Source organism: Eleutherodactylus coqui, unplaced genomic scaffold (genome assembly GCF_035609145.1).
Source record: "Eleutherodactylus coqui strain aEleCoq1 unplaced genomic scaffold, aEleCoq1.hap1 HAP1_SCAFFOLD_199, whole genome shotgun sequence".
Classification (NCBI taxonomy): domain Eukaryota; kingdom Metazoa; phylum Chordata; class Amphibia; order Anura; family Eleutherodactylidae; genus Eleutherodactylus; species Eleutherodactylus coqui.
The window spans coordinates 138,186-158,866 of NW_027102579.1; the positions used below are offsets into that span (position 1 = coordinate 138,186).

General features: G+C 38.2%; 4 non-coding genes across 4 annotated transcripts; all 4 read left to right on the forward strand.

The window, feature by feature from the left end:
• Positions 1-2,136: 2,136 nt before the first annotated feature.
• TRNAT-UGU (transfer RNA threonine (anticodon UGU)) lies at positions 2,137-2,209 on the forward strand. The gene has a single exon. It is a non-coding gene; the product is annotated as a tRNA-Thr (tRNA).
• Positions 2,210-6,866: 4,657 nt separating this feature from the next.
• TRNAT-UGU (transfer RNA threonine (anticodon UGU)) lies at positions 6,867-6,939 on the forward strand. The gene has a single exon. It is a non-coding gene; the product is annotated as a tRNA-Thr (tRNA).
• Positions 6,940-10,036: 3,097 nt separating this feature from the next.
• On the forward strand, positions 10,037-10,109 carry TRNAT-UGU (transfer RNA threonine (anticodon UGU)). Its single transcript has one exon. It is a non-coding gene; the product is annotated as a tRNA-Thr (tRNA).
• Positions 10,110-14,773: 4,664 nt separating this feature from the next.
• TRNAT-UGU (transfer RNA threonine (anticodon UGU)) lies at positions 14,774-14,846 on the forward strand. Its single transcript has one exon. It is a non-coding gene; the product is annotated as a tRNA-Thr (tRNA).
• Positions 14,847-20,681: the final 5,835 nt, after the last annotated feature.

Below are 20,681 nucleotides of genomic sequence, written 5' to 3' on the forward strand. Positions count from 1 at the left end.
TTTGGAACCATGTTAGTAGAACCAATGTGGCTGTTCTCAAGAAGCTAAATATTCTAGTACATAAGATGCTTTTTAATGGTGAATTGATGTTACTACCAGCTTTCAAATCTGCTTAGGTTTTTTCAACAGGGTTCTATCAGAACATAACTAAAAGAAAAGATATGCACACATACTGGGCTGATGTGAGCGCTTTGCTTTTAAACCTGCAATTTGAATCAAGGAAGGAAAAAGTCCTTCAAAACTTTTTCTGTTCAACCCTCTGACTATTAAATCCTCAACTAATATAAAGCAGTGCTGCACCAGGGAATGAAAAACTGCTCCAGGCTTTATATTTCATCCCAAGAATTGGACTCTTAGCACGACCAAACTTTCTTTGAGTTTCGCAATTTTTTCGACTTGTGTATTTGAGGATGGCCGCATGATCTTTTCAGGAAGCATGGGTTCATTCCTACTTATGACATTCTAAGATTTTTGAAAAAGGAATATAGAATTGGTCAAAAATATTGTGGGACTGTTTCAAAATGCAGGCTTCATAGCTCAGGGGTTAGAGCACTGGTCTTGTAAACCAGGGGTCGTGAGGTCGATTCTCACTGAGGCCAAATTTTCTTAGTAAAGGCTATCGTGAACATCAAACCTTCTGAAAGTGGTTTTTGCCTATGAGAAAGCATCTTTCAACACTTTCTCTTTACAGCCCTCTGAATGCCAAAATCAAAAAGTCGAGATTTTATAGTCCTTTAATCTCACTTCAACAATTAAGCTCTTAACATGACCCAATTCTCTTCTGGTTGCAGAAAATTTTCATCGCCATGTAGGTCACTGTGACTGCATGCTCTTACCCTGGGAGCGAGACCTTGAATGCCACTTTACACAGGTGGGATATACCTTGAATGGAATGTGTTATCAGAACAATACCTATTGCTTGAATCAAAGTTTGATGTCACGCATAATTTTTAAATAATTTTAATGATTTGGGAAATTAAAATCTTGCAGTTTTCACTCTTTCCACCTAGCCCTATTATTCTGCTCTGTAGAAATCGCTTTTTAGTAGTGATCTGATTGTCATTACAGGCAGAATTACAAATATAGATAAAACCTTTTGTATTAATCAAAATGGATCACACCATTCACATTAGATCATGTGCACAACTCACTCAAACCTTTACTTGCAGGATTCCCTTAACACAGGTTAGCACATGCTTGGAGCACACTATCAGACGAACAATGCCTTCTCTCCCGTCTATTGTTTTGAAGCGCTTTTAGTTGCTTGCTTAGTCAAAAAAGATAAACCTTTTTTGTTGATGCTTACGATGATCTTTGGTATCTCACCAAAATCTGCAAGCTGCCGAATGGTTGAGCGGTCTGGGGGACTACGTTCAGGTTGTATGCTCTCCTGGACTTGTGGGTTCAAATACCGCTTCTGGCAGCTCAGTTTTGCTTAAATATTACCCAGGATGTTTTAGCAATTGCTACATGAAAATATTTTCAGAATAAAAAGACCTTCTGGTAAGAATGAAGAAAAAGGATTGTAGTGCCAAGCAGCACGAGGATTACCGAGGCATTAAGAACTGGGGCTTAACATCTTAGTCTAGGCTGATGGTGAAAAGAGCTGTTTTGGAACCATGTTAGTAGAACCAATGTGGCTGTTCTCAAGAAGCTAAATATTCTAGTACATAAGATGCTTTTTAATGGTGAATTGATGTTACTACCAGCTTTCAAATCTGCTTAGGTTTTTTCAACAGGGTTCTATCAGAACATAACTAAAAGAAAAGATATGCACACATACTGGGCTGATGTGAGCGCTTTGCTTTTAAACCTGCAATTTGAATCAAGGAAGGAAAAAGTCCTTCAAAACTTTTTCTGTTCAACCCTCTGACTATTAAATCCTCAACTAATATAAAGCAGTGCTGCACCAGGGAATGAAAAACTGCTCCAGGCTTTATATTTCATCCCAAGAATTGGACTCTTAGCACGACCAAACTTTCTTTGAGTTTCGCAATTTTTTCGACTTGTGTATTTGAGGATGGCCGCATGATCTTTTCAGGAAGCATGGGTTCATTCCTACTTATGACATTCTAAGATTTTTGAAAAAGGAATATAGAATTGGTCAAAAATATTGTGGGACTGTTTCAAAATGCAGGCTTCATAGCTCAGGGGTTAGAGCACTGGTCTTGTAAACCAGGGGTCGTGAGTTCGATTCTCACTGAGGCCAAATTTTCTTAGTAAAGGCTATCGTGAACATCAAACCTTCTGAAAGTGGTTTTTGCCTATGAGAAAGCATCTTTCAACACTTTCTCTTTACAGCCCTCTGAATGCCAAAATCAAAAAGTCGAGATTTTATAGTCCTTTAATCTCACTTCAACAATTAAGCTCTTAACATGACCCAATTCTCTTCTGGTTGCAGAAAATTTTCATCGCCATGTAGGTCACTGTGACTGCATGCTCTTACCCTGGGAGCGAGACCTTGAATGCCACTTTACACAGGTGGGATATACCTTGAATGGAATGTGTTATCAGAACAATACCTATTGCTTGAATCAAAGTTTGATGTCACGCATAATTTTTAAATAATTTTAATGATTTGGGAAATTAAAATCTTGCAGTTTTCACTCTTTCCACCTAGCCCTATTATTCTGCTCTGTAGAAATCGCTTTTTAGTAGTGATCTGATTGTCATTACAGGCAGAATTACAAATATAGATAAAACCTTTTGTATTAATCAAAATGGATCACACCATTCACATTAGATCATGTGCACAACTCACTCAAACCTTTACTTGCAGGATTCCCTTAACACAGGTTAGCACATGCTTGGAGCACACTATCAGACGAACAATGCCTTCTCTCCCGTCTATTGTTTTGAAGCGCTTTTAGTTGCTTGCTTAGTCAAAAAAGATAAACCTTTTTTGTTGATGCTTACGATGATCTTTGGTATCTCACCAAAATCTGCAAGCTGCCGAATGGTTGAGCGGTCTGGGGGACTACGTTCAGGTTGTATGCTCTCCTGGACTTGTGGGTTCAAATACCGCTTCTGGCAGCTCAGTTTTGCTTAAATATTACCCAGGATGTTTTAGCAATTGCTACATGAAAATATTTTCAGAATAAAAAGACCTTCTGGTAAGAATGAAGAAAAAGGATTGTAGTGCCAAGCAGCACGAGGATTACCGAGGCATTAAGAACTGGGGCTTAACATCTTAGTCTAGGCTGATGGTGAAAAGAGCTGTTTTGGAACCATGTTAGTAGAACCAATGTGGCTGTTCTCAAGAAGCTAAATATTCTAGTACATAAGATGCTTTTTAATGGTGAATTGATGTTACTACCAGCTTTCAAATCTGCTTAGGTTTTTTCAACAGGGTTCTATCAGAACATAACTAAAAGAAAAGATATGCACACATACTGGGCTGATGTGAGCGCTTTGCTTTTAAACCTGCAATTTGAATCAAGGAAGGAAAAAGTCCTTCAAAACTTTTTCTGTTCAACCCTCTGACTATTAAATCCTCAACTAATATAAAGCAGTGCTGCACCAGGGAATGAAAAACTGCTCCAGGCTTTATATTTCATCCCAAGAATTGGACTCTTAGCACGACCAAACTTTCTTTGAGTTTCGCAATTTTTTCGACTTGTGTATTTGAGGATGGCCGCATGATCTTTTCAGGAAGCATGGGTTCATTCCTACTTATGACATTCTAAGATTTTTGAAAAAGGAATATAGAATTGGTCAAAAATATTGTGGGACTCTTTCAAAATGCAGGCTTCGATTCTCACTGAGGCCAAATTTTCTTAGTAAAGGCTATCGTGAACATCAAACCTTCTGAAAGTGGTTTTTGCCTATGAGAAAGCATCTTTCAACACTTTCTCTTTACAGCCCTCTGAATGCCAAAATCAAAAAGTCGAGATTTTATAGTCCTTTAATCTCACTTCAACAATTAAGCTCTTAACATGACCCAATTCTCTTCTGGTTGCAGAAAATTTTCATCGCCATGTAGGTCACTGTGACTGCATGCTCTTACCCTGGGAGCGAGACCTTGAATGCCACTTTACACAGGTGGGATATACCTTGAATGGAATGTGTTATCAGAACAATACCTATTGCTTGAATCAAAGTTTGATGTCACGCATAATTTTTAAATAATTTTAATGATTTGGGAAATTAAAATCTTGCAGTTTTCACTCTTTCCACCTAGCCCTATTATTCTGCTCTGTAGAAATCGCTTTTTAGTAGTGATCTGATTGTCATTACAGGCAGAATTACAAATATAGATAAAACCTTTTGTATTAATCAAAATGGATCACACCATTCACATTAGATCATGTGCACAACTCACTCAAACCTTTACTTGCAGGATTCCCTTAACACAGGTTAGCACATGCTTGGAGCACACTATCAGACGAACAATGCCTTCTCTCCCGTCTATTGTTTTGAAGCGCTTTTAGTTGCTTGCTTAGTCAAAAAAGATAAACCTTTTTTGTTGATGCTTACGATGATCTTTGGTATCTCACCAAAATCTGCAAGCTGCCGAATGGTTGAGCGGTCTGGGGGACTACGTTCAGGTTGTATGCTCTCCTGGACTTGTGGGTTCAAATACCGCTTCTGGCAGCTCAGTTTTGCTTAAATATTACCCAGGATGTTTTAGCAATTGCTACATGAAAATATTTTCAGAATAAAAAGACCTTCTGGTAAGAATGAAGAAAAAGGATTGTAGTGCCAAGCAGCACGAGGATTACCGAGGCATTAAGAACTGGGGCTTAACATCTTAGTCTAGGCTGATGGTGAAAAGAGCTGTTTTGGAACCATGTTAGTAGAACCAATGTGGCTGTTCTCAAGAAGCTAAATATTCTAGTACATAAGATGCTTTTTAATGGTGAATTGATGTTACTACCAGCTTTCAAATCTGCTTAGGTTTTTTCAACAGGGTTCTATCAGAACATAACTAAAAGAAAAGATATGCACACATACTGGGCTGATGTGAACGCTTTGCTTTTAAACCTGCAATTTGAATCAAGGAAGGAAAAAGTCCTTCAAAACTTTTTCTGTTCAACCCTCTGACTATTAAATCCTCAACTAATATAAAGCAGTGCTGCACCAGGGAATGAAAAACTGCTCCAGGCTTTATATTTCATCCCAAGAATTGGACTCTTAGCACGACCAAACTTTCTTTGAGTTTCGCAATTTTTTCGACTTGTGTATTTGAGGATGGCCGCATGATCTTTTCAGGAAGCATGGGTTCATTCCTACTTATGACATTCTAAGATTTTTGAAAAAGGAATATAGAATTGGTCAAAAATATTGTGGGACTCTTTCAAAATGCAGGCTTCGATTCTCACTGAGGCCAAATTTTCTTAGTAAAGGCTATCGTGAACATCAAACCTTCTGAAAGTGGTTTTTGCCTATGAGAAAGCATCTTTCAACACTTTCTCTTTACAGCCCTCTGAATGCCAAAATCAAAAAGTCGAGATTTTATAGTCCTTTAATCTCACTTCAACAATTAAGCTCTTAACATGACCCAATTCTCTTCTGGTTGCAGAAAATTTTCATCGCCATGTAGGTCACTGTGACTGCATGCTCTTACCCTGGGAGCGAGACCTTGAATGCCACTTTACACAGGTGGGATATACCTTGAATGGAATGTGTTATCAGAACAATACCTATTGCTTGAATCAAAGTTTGATGTCACGCATAATTTTTAAATAATTTTAATGATTTGGGAAATTAAAATCTTGCAGTTTTCACTCTTTCCACCTAGCCCTATTATTCTGCTCTGTAGAAATCGCTTTTTAGTAGTGATCTGATTGTCATTACAGGCAGAATTACAAATATAGATAAAACCTTTTGTATTAATCAAAATGGATCACACCATTCACATTAGATCATGTGCACAACTCACTCAAACCTTTACTTGCAGGATTCCCTTAACACAGGTTAGCACATGCTTGGAGCACACTATCAGACGAACAATGCCTTCTCTCCCGTCTATTGTTTTGAAGCGCTTTTAGTTGCTTGCTTAGTCAAAAAAGATAAACCTTTTTTGTTGATGCTTACGATGATCTTTGGTATCTCACCAAAATCTGCAAGCTGCCGAATGGTTGAGCGGTCTGGGGGACTACGTTCAGGTTGTATGCTCTCCTGGACTTGTGGGTTCAAATACCGCTTCTGGCAGCTCAGTTTTGCTTAAATATTACCCAGGATGTTTTAGCAATTGCTACATGAAAATATTTTCAGAATAAAAAGACCTTCTGGTAAGAATGAAGAAAAAGGATTGTAGTGCCAAGCAGCACGAGGATTACCGAGGCATTAAGAACTGGGGCTTAACATCTTAGTCTAGGCTGATGGTGAAAAGAGCTGTTTTGGAACCATGTTAGTAGAACCAATGTGGCTGTTCTCAAGAAGCTAAATATTCTAGTACATAAGATGCTTTTTAATGGTGAATTGATGTTACTACCAGCTTTCAAATCTGCTTAGGTTTTTTCAACAGGGTTCTATCAGAACATAACTAAAAGAAAAGATATGCACACATACTGGGCTGATGTGAGCGCTTTGCTTTTAAACCTGCAATTTGAATCAAGGAAGGAAAAAGTCCTTCAAAACTTTTTCTGTTCAACCCTCTGACTATTAAATCCTCAACTAATATAAAGCAGTGCTGCACCAGGGAATGAAAAACTGCTCCAGGCTTTATATTTCATCCCAAGAATTGGACTCTTAGCACGACCAAACTTTCTTTGAGTTTCGCAATTTTTTCGACTTGTGTATTTGAGGATGGCCGCATGATCTTTTCAGGAAGCATGGGTTCATTCCTACTTATGACATTCTAAGATTTTTGAAAAAGGAATATAGAATTGGTCAAAAATATTGTGGGACTGTTTCAAAATGCAGGCTTCATAGCTCAGGGGTTAGAGCACTGGTCTTGTAAACCAGGGGTCGTGAGTTCGATTCTCACTGAGGCCAAATTTTCTTAGTAAAGGCTATCGTGAACATCAAACCTTCTGAAAGTGGTTTTTGCCTATGAGAAAGCATCTTTCAACACTTTCTCTTTACAGCCCTCTGAATGCCAAAATCAAAAAGTCGAGATTTTATAGTCCTTTAATCTCACTTCAACAATTAAGCTCTTAACATGACCCAATTCTCTTCTGGTTGCAGAAAATTTTCATCGCCATGTAGGTCACTGTGACTGCATGCTCTTACCCTGGGAGCGAGACCTTGAATGCCACTTTACACAGGTGGGATATACCTTGAATGGAATGTGTTATCAGAACAATACCTATTGCTTGAATCAAAGTTTGATGTCACGCATAATTTTTAAATAATTTTAATGATTTGGGAAATTAAAATCTTGCAGTTTTCACTCTTTCCACCTAGCCCTATTATTCTGCTCTGTAGAAATCGCTTTTTAGTAGTGATCTGATTGTCATTACAGGCAGAATTACAAATATAGATAAAACCTTTTGTATTAATCAAAATGGATCACACCATTCACATTAGATCATGTGCACAACTCACTCAAACCTTTACTTGCAGGATTCCCTTAACACAGGTTAGCACATGCTTGGAGCACACTATCAGACGAACAATGCCTTCTCTCCCGTCTATTGTTTTGAAGCGCTTTTAGTTGCTTGCTTAGTCAAAAAAGATAAACCTTTTTTGTTGATGCTTACGATGATCTTTGGTATCTCACCAAAATCTGCAAGCTGCCGAATGGTTGAGCGGTCTGGGGGACTACGTTCAGGTTGTATGCTCTCCTGGACTTGTGGGTTCAAATACCGCTTCTGGCAGCTCAGTTTTGCTTAAATATTACCCAGGATGTTTTAGCAATTGCTACATGAAAATATTTTCAGAATAATAAGACCTTCTGGTAAGAATGAAGAAAAAGGATTGTAGTGCCAAGCAGCACGAGGATTACCGAGGCATTAAGAACTGGGGCTTAACATCTTAGTCTAGGCTGATGGTGAAAAGAGCTGTTTTGGAACCATGTTAGTAGAACCAATGTGGCTGTTCTCAAGAAGCTAAATATTCTAGTACATAAGATGCTTTTTAATGGTGAATTGATGTTACTACCAGCTTTCAAATCTGCTTAGGTTTTTTCAACAGGGTTCTATCAGAACATAACTAAAAGAAAAGATATGCACACATACTGGGCTGATATGAACGCTTTGCTTTTAAACCTGCAATTTGAATCAAGGAAGGAAAAAGTCCTTCAACACTTTTTCTGTTCAACCCTCTGACTATTAAATCCTCAACTAATATAAAGCAGTGCTGCACCAGGGAATGAAAAACTGCTCCAGGCTTTATATTTCATCCCAAGAATTGGACTCTTAGCACGACCAAACTTTCTTTGAGTTTCGCAATTTTTTCGACTTGTGTATTTGAGGATGGCCGCATGATCTTTTCAGGAAGCATGGGTTCATTCCTACTTATGACATTCTAAGATTTTTGAAAAAGGAATATAGAATTGGTCAAAAATATTGTGGGACTCTTTCAAAATGCAGGCTTCGATTCTCACTGAGGCCAAATTTTCTTAGTAAAGGCTATCGTGAACATCAAACCTTCTGAAAGTGGTTTTTGCCTATGAGAAAGCATCTTTCAACACTTTCTCTTTACAGCCCTCTGAATGCCAAAATCAAAAAGTCGAGATTTTATAGTCCTTTAATCTCACTTCAACAATTAAGCTCTTAACATGACCCAATTCTCTTCTGGTTGCAGAAAATTTTCATCGCCATGTAGGTCACTGTGACTGCATGCTCTTACCCTGGGAGCGAGACCTTGAATGCCACTTTACACAGGTGGGATATACCTTGAATGGAATGTGTTATCAGAACAATACCTATTGCTTGAATCAAAGTTTGATGTCACGCATAATTTTTAAATAATTTTAATGATTTGGGAAATTAAAATCTTGCAGTTTTCACTCTTTCCACCTAGCCCTATTATTCTGCTCTGTAGAAATCGCTTTTTAGTAGTGATCTGATTGTCATTACAGGCAGAATTACAAATATAGATAAAACCTTTTGTATTAATCAAAATGGATCACACCATTCACATTAGATCATGTGCACAACTCACTCAAACCTTTACTTGCAGGATTCCCTTAACACAGGTTAGCACATGCTTGGAGCACACTATCAGACGAACAATGCCTTCTCTCCCGTCTATTGTTTTGAAGCGCTTTTAGTTGCTTGCTTAGTCAAAAAAGATAAACCTTTTTTGTTGATGCTTACGATGATCTTTGGTATCTCACCAAAATCTGCAAGCTGCCGAATGGTTGAGCGGTCTGGGGGACTACGTTCAGGTTGTATGCTCTCCTGGACTTGTGGGTTCAAATACCGCTTCTGGCAGCTCAGTTTTGCTTAAATATTACCCAGGATGTTTTAGCAATTGCTACATGAAAATATTTTCAGAATAAAAAGACCTTCTGGTAAGAATGAAGAAAAAGGATTGTAGTGCCAAGCAGCACGAGGATTACCGAGGCATTAAGAACTGGGGCTTAACATCTTAGTCTAGGCTGATGGTGAAAAGAGCTGTTTTGGAACCATGTTAGTAGAACCAATGTGGCTGTTCTCAAGAAGCTAAATATTCTAGTACATAAGATGCTTTTTAATGGTGAATTGATGTTACTACCAGCTTTCAAATCTGCTTAGGTTTTTTCAACAGGGTTCTATCAGAACATAACTAAAAGAAAAGATATGCACACATACTGGGCTGATGTGAGCGCTTTGCTTTTAAACCTGCAATTTGAATCAAGGAAGGAAAAAGTCCTTCAAAACTTTTTCTGTTCAACCCTCTGACTATTAAATCCTCAACTAATATAAAGCAGTGCTGCACCAGGGAATGAAAAACTGCTCCAGGCTTTATATTTCATCCCAAGAATTGGACTCTTAGCACGACCAAACTTTCTTTGAGTTTCGCAATTTTTTCGACTTGTGTATTTGAGGATGGCCGCATGATCTTTTCAGGAAGCATGGGTTCATTCCTACTTATGACATTCTAAGATTTTTGAAAAAGGAATATAGAATTGGTCAAAAATATTGTGGGACTGTTTCAAAATGCAGGCTTCATAGCTCAGGGGTTAGAGCACTGGTCTTGTAAACCAGGGGTCGTGAGTTCGATTCTCACTGAGGCCAAATTTTCTTAGTAAAGGCTATCGTGAACATCAAACCTTCTGAAAGTGGTTTTTGCCTATGAGAAAGCATCTTTCAACACTTTCTCTTTACAGCCCTCTGAATGCCAAAATCAAAAAGTCGAGATTTTATAGTCCTTTAATCTCACTTCAACAATTAAGCTCTTAACATGACCCAATTCTCTTCTGGTTGCAGAAAATTTTCATCGCCATGTAGGTCACTGTGACTGCATGCTCTTACCCTGGGAGCGAGACCTTGAATGCCACTTTACACAGGTGGGATATACCTTGAATGGAATGTGTTATCAGAACAATACCTATTGCTTGAATCAAAGTTTGATGTCACGCATAATTTTTAAATAATTTTAATGATTTGGGAAATTAAAATCTTGCAGTTTTCACTCTTTCCACCTAGCCCTATTATTCTGCTCTGTAGAAATCGCTTTTTAGTAGTGATCTGATTGTCATTACAGGCAGAATTACAAATATAGATAAAACCTTTTGTATTAATCAAAATGGATCACACCATTCACATTAGATCATGTGCACAACTCACTCAAACCTTTACTTGCAGGATTCCCTTAACACAGGTTAGCACATGCTTGGAGCACACTATCAGACGAACAATGCCTTCTCTCCCGTCTATTGTTTTGAAGCGCTTTTAGTTGCTTGCTTAGTCAAAAAAGATAAACCTTTTTTGTTGATGCTTACGATGATCTTTGGTATCTCACCAAAATCTGCAAGCTGCCGAATGGTTGAGCGGTCTGGGGGACTACGTTCAGGTTGTATGCTCTCCTGGACTTGTGGGTTCAAATACCGCTTCTGGCAGCTCAGTTTTGCTTAAATATTACCCAGGATGTTTTAGCAATTGCTACATGAAAATATTTTCAGAATAAAAAGACCTTCTGGTAAGAATGAAGAAAAAGGATTGTAGTGCCAAGCAGCACGAGGATTACCGAGGCATTAAGAACTGGGGCTTAACATCTTAGTCTAGGCTGATGGTGAAAAGAGCTGTTTTGGAACCATGTTAGTAGAACCAATGTGGCTGTTCTCAAGAAGCTAAATATTCTAGTACATAAGATGCTTTTTAATGGTGAATTGATGTTACTACCAGCTTTCAAATCTGCTTAGGTTTTTTCAACAGGGTTCTATCAGAACATAACTAAAAGAAAAGATATGCACACATACTGGGCTGATGTGAGCGCTTTGCTTTTAAACCTGCAATTTGAATCAAGGAAGGAAAAAGTCCTTCAAAACTTTTTCTGTTCAACCCTCTGACTATTAAATCCTCAACTAATATAAAGCAGTGCTGCACCAGGGAATGAAAAACTGCTCCAGGCTTTATATTTCATCCCAAGAATTGGACTCTTAGCACGACCAAACTTTCTTTGAGTTTCGCAATTTTTTCGACTTGTGTATTTGAGGATGGCCGCATGATCTTTTCAGGAAGCATGGGTTCATTCCTACTTATGACATTCTAAGATTTTTGAAAAAGGAATATAGAATTGGTCAGGGGTTAGAGCACTGGTCTTGTAAACCAGGGGTCGTGAGTTCGATTCTCACTGAGGCCAAATTTTCTTAGTAAAGGCTATCGTGAACATCAAACCTTCTGAAAGTGGTTTTTGCCTATGAGAAAGCATCTTTCAACACTTTCTCTTTACAGCCCTCTGAATGCCAAAATCAAAAAGTCGAGATTTTATAGTCCTTTAATCTCACTTCAACAATTAAGCTCTTAACATGACCCAATTCTCTTCTGGTTGCAGAAAATTTTCATCGCCATGTAGGTCACTGTGACTGCATGCTCTTACCCTGGGAGCGAGACCTTGAATGCCACTTTACACAGGTGGGATATACCTTGAATGGAATGTGTTATCAGAACAATACCTATTGCTTGAATCAAAGTTTGATGTCACGCATAATTTTTAAATAATTTTAATGATTTGGGAAATTAAAATCTTGCAGTTTTCACTCTTTCCACCTAGCCCTATTATTCTGCTCTGTAGAAATCGCTTTTTAGTAGTGATCTGATTGTCATTACAGGCAGAATTACAAATATAGATAAAACCTTTTGTATTAATCAAAATGGATCACACCATTCACATTAGATCATGTGCACAACTCACTCAAACCTTTACTTGCAGGATTCCCTTAACACAGGTTAGCACATGCTTGGAGCACACTATCAGACGAACAATGCCTTCTCTCCCGTCTATTGTTTTGAAGCGCTTTTAGTTGCTTGCTTAGTCAAAAAAGATAAACCTTTTTTGTTGATGCTTACGATGATCTTTGGTATCTCACCAAAATCTGCAAGCTGCCGAATGGTTGAGCGGTCTGGGGGACTACGTTCAGGTTGTATGCTCTCCTGGACTTGTGGGTTCAAATACCGCTTCTGGCAGCTCAGTTTTGCTTAAATATTACCCAGGATGTTTTAGCAATTGCTACATGAAAATATTTTCAGAATAAAAAGACCTTCTGGTAAGAATGAAGAAAAAGGATTGTAGTGCCAAGCAGCACGAGGATTACCGAGGCATTAAGAACTGGGGCTTAACATCTTAGTCTAGGCTGATGGTGAAAAGAGCTGTTTTGGAACCATGTTAGTAGAACCAATGTGGCTGTTCTCAAGAAGCTAAATATTCTAGTACATAAGATGCTTTTTAATGGTGAATTGATGTTACTACCAGCTTTCAAATCTGCTTAGGTTTTTTCAACAGGGTTCTATCAGAACATAACTAAAAGAAAAGATATGCACACATACTGGGCTGATATGAACGCTTTGCTTTTAAACCTGCAATTTGAATCAAGGAAGGAAAAAGTCCTTCAACACTTTTTCTGTTCAACCCTCTGACTATTAAATCCTCAACTAATATAAAGCAGTGCTGCACCAGGGAATGAAAAACTGCTCCAGGCTTTATATTTCATCCCAAGAATTGGACTCTTAGCACGACCAAACTTTCTTTGAGTTTCGCAATTTTTTCGACTTGTGTATTTGAGGATGGCCGCATGATCTTTTCAGGAAGCATGGGTTCATTCCTACTTATGACATTCTAAGATTTTTGAAAAAGGAATATAGAATTGGTCAAAAATATTGTGGGACTCTTTCAAAATGCAGGCTTCGATTCTCACTGAGGCCAAATTTTCTTAGTAAAGGCTATCGTGAACATCAAACCTTCTGAAAGTGGTTTTTGCCTATGAGAAAGCATCTTTCAACACTTTCTCTTTACAGCCCTCTGAATGCCAAAATCAAAAAGTCGAGATTTTATAGTCCTTTAATCTCACTTCAACAATTAAGCTCTTAACATGACCCAATTCTCTTCTGGTTGCAGAAAATTTTCATCGCCATGTAGGTCACTGTGACTGCATGCTCTTACCCTGGGAGCGAGACCTTGAATGCCACTTTACACAGGTGGGATATACCTTGAATGGAATGTGTTATCAGAACAATACCTATTGCTTGAATCAAAGTTTGATGTCACGCATAATTTTTAAATAATTTTAATGATTTGGGAAATTAAAATCTTGCAGTTTTCACTCTTTCCACCTAGCCCTATTATTCTGCTCTGTAGAAATCGCTTTTTAGTAGTGATCTGATTGTCATTACAGGCAGAATTACAAATATAGATAAAACCTTTTGTATTAATCAAAATGGATCACACCATTCACATTAGATCATGTGCACAACTCACTCAAACCTTTACTTGCAGGATTCCCTTAACACAGGTTAGCACATGCTTGGAGCACACTATCAGACGAACAATGCCTTCTCTCCCGTCTATTGTTTTGAAGCGCTTTTAGTTGCTTGCTTAGTCAAAAAAGATAAACCTTTTTTGTTGATGCTTACGATGATCTTTGGTATCTCACCAAAATCTGCAAGCTGCCGAATGGTTGAGCGGTCTGGGGGACTACGTTCAGGTTGTATGCTCTCCTGGACTTGTGGGTTCAAATACCGCTTCTGGCAGCTCAGTTTTGCTTAAATATTACCCAGGATGTTTTAGCAATTGCTACATGAAAATATTTTCAGAATAAAAAGACCTTCTGGTAAGAATGAAGAAAAAGGATTGTAGTGCCAAGCAGCACGAGGATTACCGAGGCATTAAGAACTGGGGCTTAACATCTTAGTCTAGGCTGATGGTGAAAAGAGCTGTTTTGGAACCATGTTAGTAGAACCAATGTGGCTGTTCTCAAGAAGCTAAATATTCTAGTACATAAGATGCTTTTTAATGGTGAATTGATGTTACTACCAGCTTTCAAATCTGCTTAGGTTTTTTCAACAGGGTTCTATCAGAACATAACTAAAAGAAAAGATATGCACACATACTGGGCTGATGTGAGCGCTTTGCTTTTAAACCTGCAATTTGAATCAAGGAAGGAAAAAGTCCTTCAAAACTTTTTCTGTTCAACCCTCTGACTATTAAATCCTCAACTAATATAAAGCAGTGCTGCACCAGGGAATGAAAAACTGCTCCAGGCTTTATATTTCATCCCAAGAATTGGACTCTTAGCACGACCAAACTTTCTTTGAGTTTCGCAATTTTTTCGACTTGTGTATTTGAGGATGGCCGCATGATCTTTTCAGGAAGCATGGGTTCATTCCTACTTATGACATTCTAAGATTTTTGAAAAAGGAATATAGAATTGGTCAAAAATATTGTGGGACTCTTTCAAAATGCAGGCTTCATAGCTCAGGGGTTAGAGCACTGGTCTTGTAAACCAGGGGTCGTGAGTTCGATTCTCACTGAGGCCAAATTTTCTTAGTAAAGGCTATCGTGAACATCAAACCTTCTGAAAGTGGTTTTTGCCTATGAGAAAGCATCTTTCAACACTTTCTCTTTACAGCCCTCTGAATGCCAAAATCAGAAAGTCGAGATTTTATAGTCCTTTAATCTCACTTCAACAATTAAGCTCTTAACATGACCCAATTCTCTTCTGGTTGCAGAAAATTTTCATCGCCATGTAGGTCACTGTGACTGCATGCTCTTACCCTGGGAGCGAGACCTTGAATGCCACTTTACACAGGTGGGATATACCTTGAATGGAATGTGTTATCAGAACAATACCTATTGCTTGAATCAAAGTTTGATGTCACGCATAATTTTTAAATAATTTTAATGATTTGGGAAATTAAAATCTTGCAGTTTTCACTCTTTCCACCTAGCCCTATTATTCTGCTCTGTAGAAATCGCTTTTTAGTAGTGATCTGATTGTCATTACAGGCAGAATTACAAATATAGATAAAACCTTTTGTATTAATCAAAATGGATCACACCATTCACATTAGATCATGTGCACAACTCACTCAAACCTTTACTTGCAGGATTCCCTTAACACAGGTTAGCACATGCTTGGAGCACACTATCAGACGAACAATGCCTTCTCTCCCGTCTATTGTTTTGAAGCGCTTTTAGTTGCTTGCTTAGTCAAAAAAGATAAACCTTTTTTGTTGATGCTTACGATGATCTTTGGTATCTCACCAAAATCTGCAAGCTGCCGAATGGTTGAGCGGTCTGGGGGACTACATTCAGGTTGTATGCTCTCCTGGACTTGTGGGTTCAAATACCGCTTCTGGCAGCTCAGTTTTGCTTAAATATTACCCAGGATGTTTTAGCAATTGCTACATGAAAATATTTTCAGAATAAAAAGACCTTCTGGTAAGAATGAAGAAAAAGGATTGTAGTGCCAAGCAGCACGAGGATTACCGAGGCATTAAGAACTGGGGCTTAACATCTTAGTCTAGGCTGATGGTGAAAAGAGCTGTTTTGGAACCATGTTAGTAGAACCAATGTGGCTGTTCTCAAGAAGCTAAATATTCTAGTACATAAGATGCTTTTTAATGGTGAATTGATGTTACTACCAGCTTTCAAATCTGCTTAGGTTTTTTCAATAGGGTTCTATCAGAACATAACTAAAAGAAAAGATATGCACACATACTGGGCTGATGTGAACGCTTTGCTTTTAAACCTGCAATTTGAATCAAGGAAGGAAAAAGTCCTTCAACACTTTTTCTGTTCAACCCTCTGACTATTAAATCCTCAACTAATATAAAGCAGTGCTGCACCAGGGAATGAAAAACTGCTCCAGGCTTTATATTTCATCCCAAGAATTGGACTCTTAGCACGACCAAACTTTCTTTGAGTTTCGCAATTTTTTCGACTTGTGTATTTGAGGATGGCCGCATGATCTTTTCAGGAAGCATGGGTTCATTCCTACTTATGACATTCTAAGATTTTTGAAAAAGGAATATAGAATTGGTCAAAAATATTGTGGGACTCTTTCAAAATGCAGGCTTCGATTCTCACTGAGGCCAAATTTTCTTAGTAAAGGCTATCGTGAACATCAAACCTTCTGAAAGTGGTTTTTGCCTATGAGAAAGCATCTTTCAACACTTTCTCTTTACAGCCCTCTGAATGCCAAAATCAAAAAGTCGAGATTTTATAGTCCTTTAATCTCACTTCAACAATTAAGCTCTTAACATGACCCAATTCTCTTCTGGTTGCAGAAAATTTTCATCGCCATGTAGGTCACTGTGACTGCATGCTCTTACCCTGGGAGCGAGACCTTGAATGCCACTTTACACAGGTGGGATATACCTTGAATGGAATGTGTTATCAGAACAATACCTATTGCTTGAATCAAAGTTTGATGTCACGCATAATTTTTAAATAATTTTAATGATTTGGGAAATTAAAATCTTGCAGTTTTCACTCTTTCCACCTAGCCCTATTATTCTGCTCTGTAGAAATCGCTTTTTAGTAGTGATCTGATTGTCATTACAGGCAGAATTACAAATATAGATAAAACCTTTTGTATTAATCAAAATGGATCACACCATTCACATTAGATCATGTGCACAACTCACTCAAACCTTTACTTGCAGGATTCCCTTAACACAGGTTAGCACATGCTTGGAGCACACTATCAGACGAACAATGCCTTCTCTCCCGTCTATTGTTTTGAAGCGCTTTTAGTTGCTTGCTTAGTCAAAAAAGATAAACCTTTTTTGTTGATGCTTACGATGATCTTTGGTATCTCACCAAAATCTGCAAGCTGCCGAATGGTTGAGCGGTCTGGGGGACTACGTTCAGGTTGTATGCTCTCCTGGACTTGTGGGTTCAAATACCGCTTCTGGCAGCTCAGTTTTGCTTAAATATTACCCAGGATGTTTTAGCAATTGCTACATGAAAATATTTTCAGAATAAAAAGACCTTCTGGTAAGAATGAAGAAAAAGGATTGTAGTGCCAAGCAGCACGAGGATTACCGAGGCATTAAGAACTGGGGCTTAACATCTTAGTCTAGGCTGATGGTGAAAAGAGCTGTTTTGGAACCATGTTAGTAGAACCAATGTGGCTGTTCTCAAGAAGCTAAATATTCTAGTACATAAGATGCTTTTTAATGGTGAATTGATGTTACTACCAGCTTTCAAATCTGCTTAGGTTTTTTCAACAGGGTTCTATCAGAACATAACTAAAAGAAAAGATATGCACACATACTGGGCTGATGTGAACGCTTTGCTTTTAAACCTGCAATTTGAATCAAGGAAGGAAAAAGTCCTTCAAAACTTTTTCTGTTCAACCCTCTGACTATTAAATCCTCAACTAATATAAAGCAGTGCTGCACCAGGGAATGAAAAACTGCTCCAGGCTTTATATTTCATCCCAAGAATTGGACTCTTAGCACGACCAAACTTTCTTTGAGTTTCGCAATTTTTTCGACTTGTGTATTTGAGGATGGCCGCATGATCTTTTCAGGAAGCATGGGTTCATTCCTACTTATGACATTCTAAGATTTTTGAAAAAGGAATATAGAATTGGTCAAAAATATTGTGGGACTCTTTCAAAATGCAGGCTTCGATTCTCACTGAGGCCAAATTTTCTTAGTAAAGGCTATCGTGAACATCAAACCTTCTGAAAGTGGTTTTTGCCTATGAGAAAGCATCTTTCAACACTTTCTCTTTACAGCCCTCTGAATGCCAAAATCAAAAAGTCGAGATTTTATAGTCCTTTAATCTCACTTCAACAATTAAGCTCTTAACATGACCCAATTCTCTTCTGGTTGCAGAAAATTTTCATCGCCATGTAGGTCACTGTGACTGCATGCTCTTACCCTGGGAGCGAGACCTTGAATGCCACTTTACACAGGTGGGATATACCTTGAATGGAATGTGTTATCAGAACAATACCTATTGCTTGAATCAAAGTTTGATGTCACGCATAATTTTTAAATAATTTTAATGATTTGGGAAATTAAAATCTTGCAGTTTTCACTCTTTCCACCTAGCCCTATTATTCTGCTCTGTAGAAATCGCTTTTTAGTAGTGATCTGATTGTCATTACAGGCAGAATTACAAATATAGATAAAACCTTTTGTATTAATCAAAATGGATCACACCATTCACATTAGATCATGTGCACAACTCACTCAAACCTTTACTTGCAGGATTCCCTTAACACAGGTTAGCACATGCTTGGAGCACACTATCAGACGAACAATGCCTTCTCTCCCGTCTATTGTTTTGAAGCGCTTTTAGTTGCTTGCTTAGTCAAAAAAGATAAACCTTTTTTGTTGATGCTTACGATGATCTTTGGTATCTCACCAAAATCTGCAAGCTGCCGAATGGTTGAGCGGTCTGGGGGACTACGTTCAGGTTGTATGCTCTCCTGGACTTGTGGGCTCAAATACCGCTTCTGGCAGCTCAGTTTTGCTTAAATATTACCCAGGATGTTTTAGCAATTGCTACATGAAAATATTTTCAGAATAAAAAGACCTTCTGGTAAGAATGAAGAAAAAGGATTGTAGTGCCAAGCAGCACGAGGATTACCGAGGCATTAAGAACTGGGGCTTAACATCTTAGTCTAGGCTGATGGTGAAAAGAGCTGTTTTGGAACCATGTTAGTAGAACCAATGTGGCTGTTCTCAAGAAGCTAAATATTCTAGTACATAAGATGCTTTTTAATGGTGAATTGATGTTACTACCAGCTTTCAAATCTGCTTAGGTTTTTTCAATAGGGTTCTATCAGAACATAACTAAAAGAAAAGATATGCACACATACTGGGCTGATGTGAACGCTTTGCTTTTAAACCTGCAATTTGAATCAAGGAAGGAAAAAGTCCTTCAAAACTTTTTCTGTTCAACCCTCTGACTATTAAATCCTCAACTAATATAAAGCAGTGCTGCACCAGGGAATGAAAAACTGCTCCAGGCTTTATATTTCATCCCAAGAATTGGACTCTTAGCACGACCAAACTTTCTTTGAGTTTCGCAATTTTTTCGACTTGTGTATTTGAGGATGGCCGCATGATCTTTTCAGGAAGCATGGGTTCATTCCTACTTATGACATTCTAAGATTTTTGAAAAAGGAATATAGAATTGGTCAAAAATATTGTGGGACTCTTTCAAAATGCAGGCTTCGATTCTCACTGAGGCCAAATTTTCTTAGTAAAGGCTATCGTGAACATCAAACCTTCTGAAAGTGGTTTTTGCCTATGAGAAAGCATCTTTCAACACTTTCTCTTTACAGCCCTCTGAATGCCAAAATCAGAAAGTCGAGATTTTATAGTCCTTTAATCTCACTTCAACAATTAAGCTCTTAACATGACCCAATTCTCTTCTGGTTGCAGAAAATTTTCATCGCCATGTAGGTCACTGTGACTGCATGCTCTTACCCTGGGAGCGAGACCTTGAATGCCACTTTACACAGGTGGGATATACCTTGAATGGAATGTGTTATCAGAACAATACCTATTGCTTGAATCAAAGTTTGATGTCACGCATAATTTTTAAATAATTTTAATGATTTGGGAAATTAAAATCTTGCAGTTTTCACTCTTTCCACCTAGCCCTATTATTCTGCTCTGTAGAAATCGCTTTTTAGTAGTGATCTGATTGTCATTACAGGCAGAATTACAAATATAGATAAAACCTTTTGTATTAATCAAAATGGATCACACCATTCACATTAGATCATGTGCACAACTCACTCAAACCTTTACTTGCAGGATTCCCTTAACACAGGTTAGCACATGCTTGGAGCACACTATCAGACGAACAATGCCTTCTCTCCCGTCTATTGTTTTGAAGCGCTTTTAGTTGCTTGCTTAGTCAAAAAAGATAAACCTTTTTTGTTGATGCTTACGATGATCTTTGGTATCTCACCAAAATCTGCAAGCTGCCGAATGGTTGAGCGGTCTGGGGGACTACATTCAGGTTGTATGCTCTCCTGGACTTGTGGGTTCAAATACCGCTTCTGGCAGCTCAGTTTTGCTTAAATATTACCCAGGATGTTTTAGCAATTGCTACATGAAAATATTTTCAGAATAAAAAGACCTTCTGGTAAGAATGAAGAAAAAGGATTGTAGTGCCAAGCAGCACGAGGATTACCGAGGCATTAAGAACTGGGGCTTAACATCTTAGTCTAGGCTGATGGTGAAAAGAGCTGTTTTGGAACCATGTTAGTAGAACCAATGTGGCTGTTCTCAAGAAGCTAAATATTCTAGTACATAAGATGCTTTTTAATGGTGAATTGATGTTACTACCAGCTTTCAAATCTGCTTAGGTTTTTTCAATAGGGTTCTATCAGAACA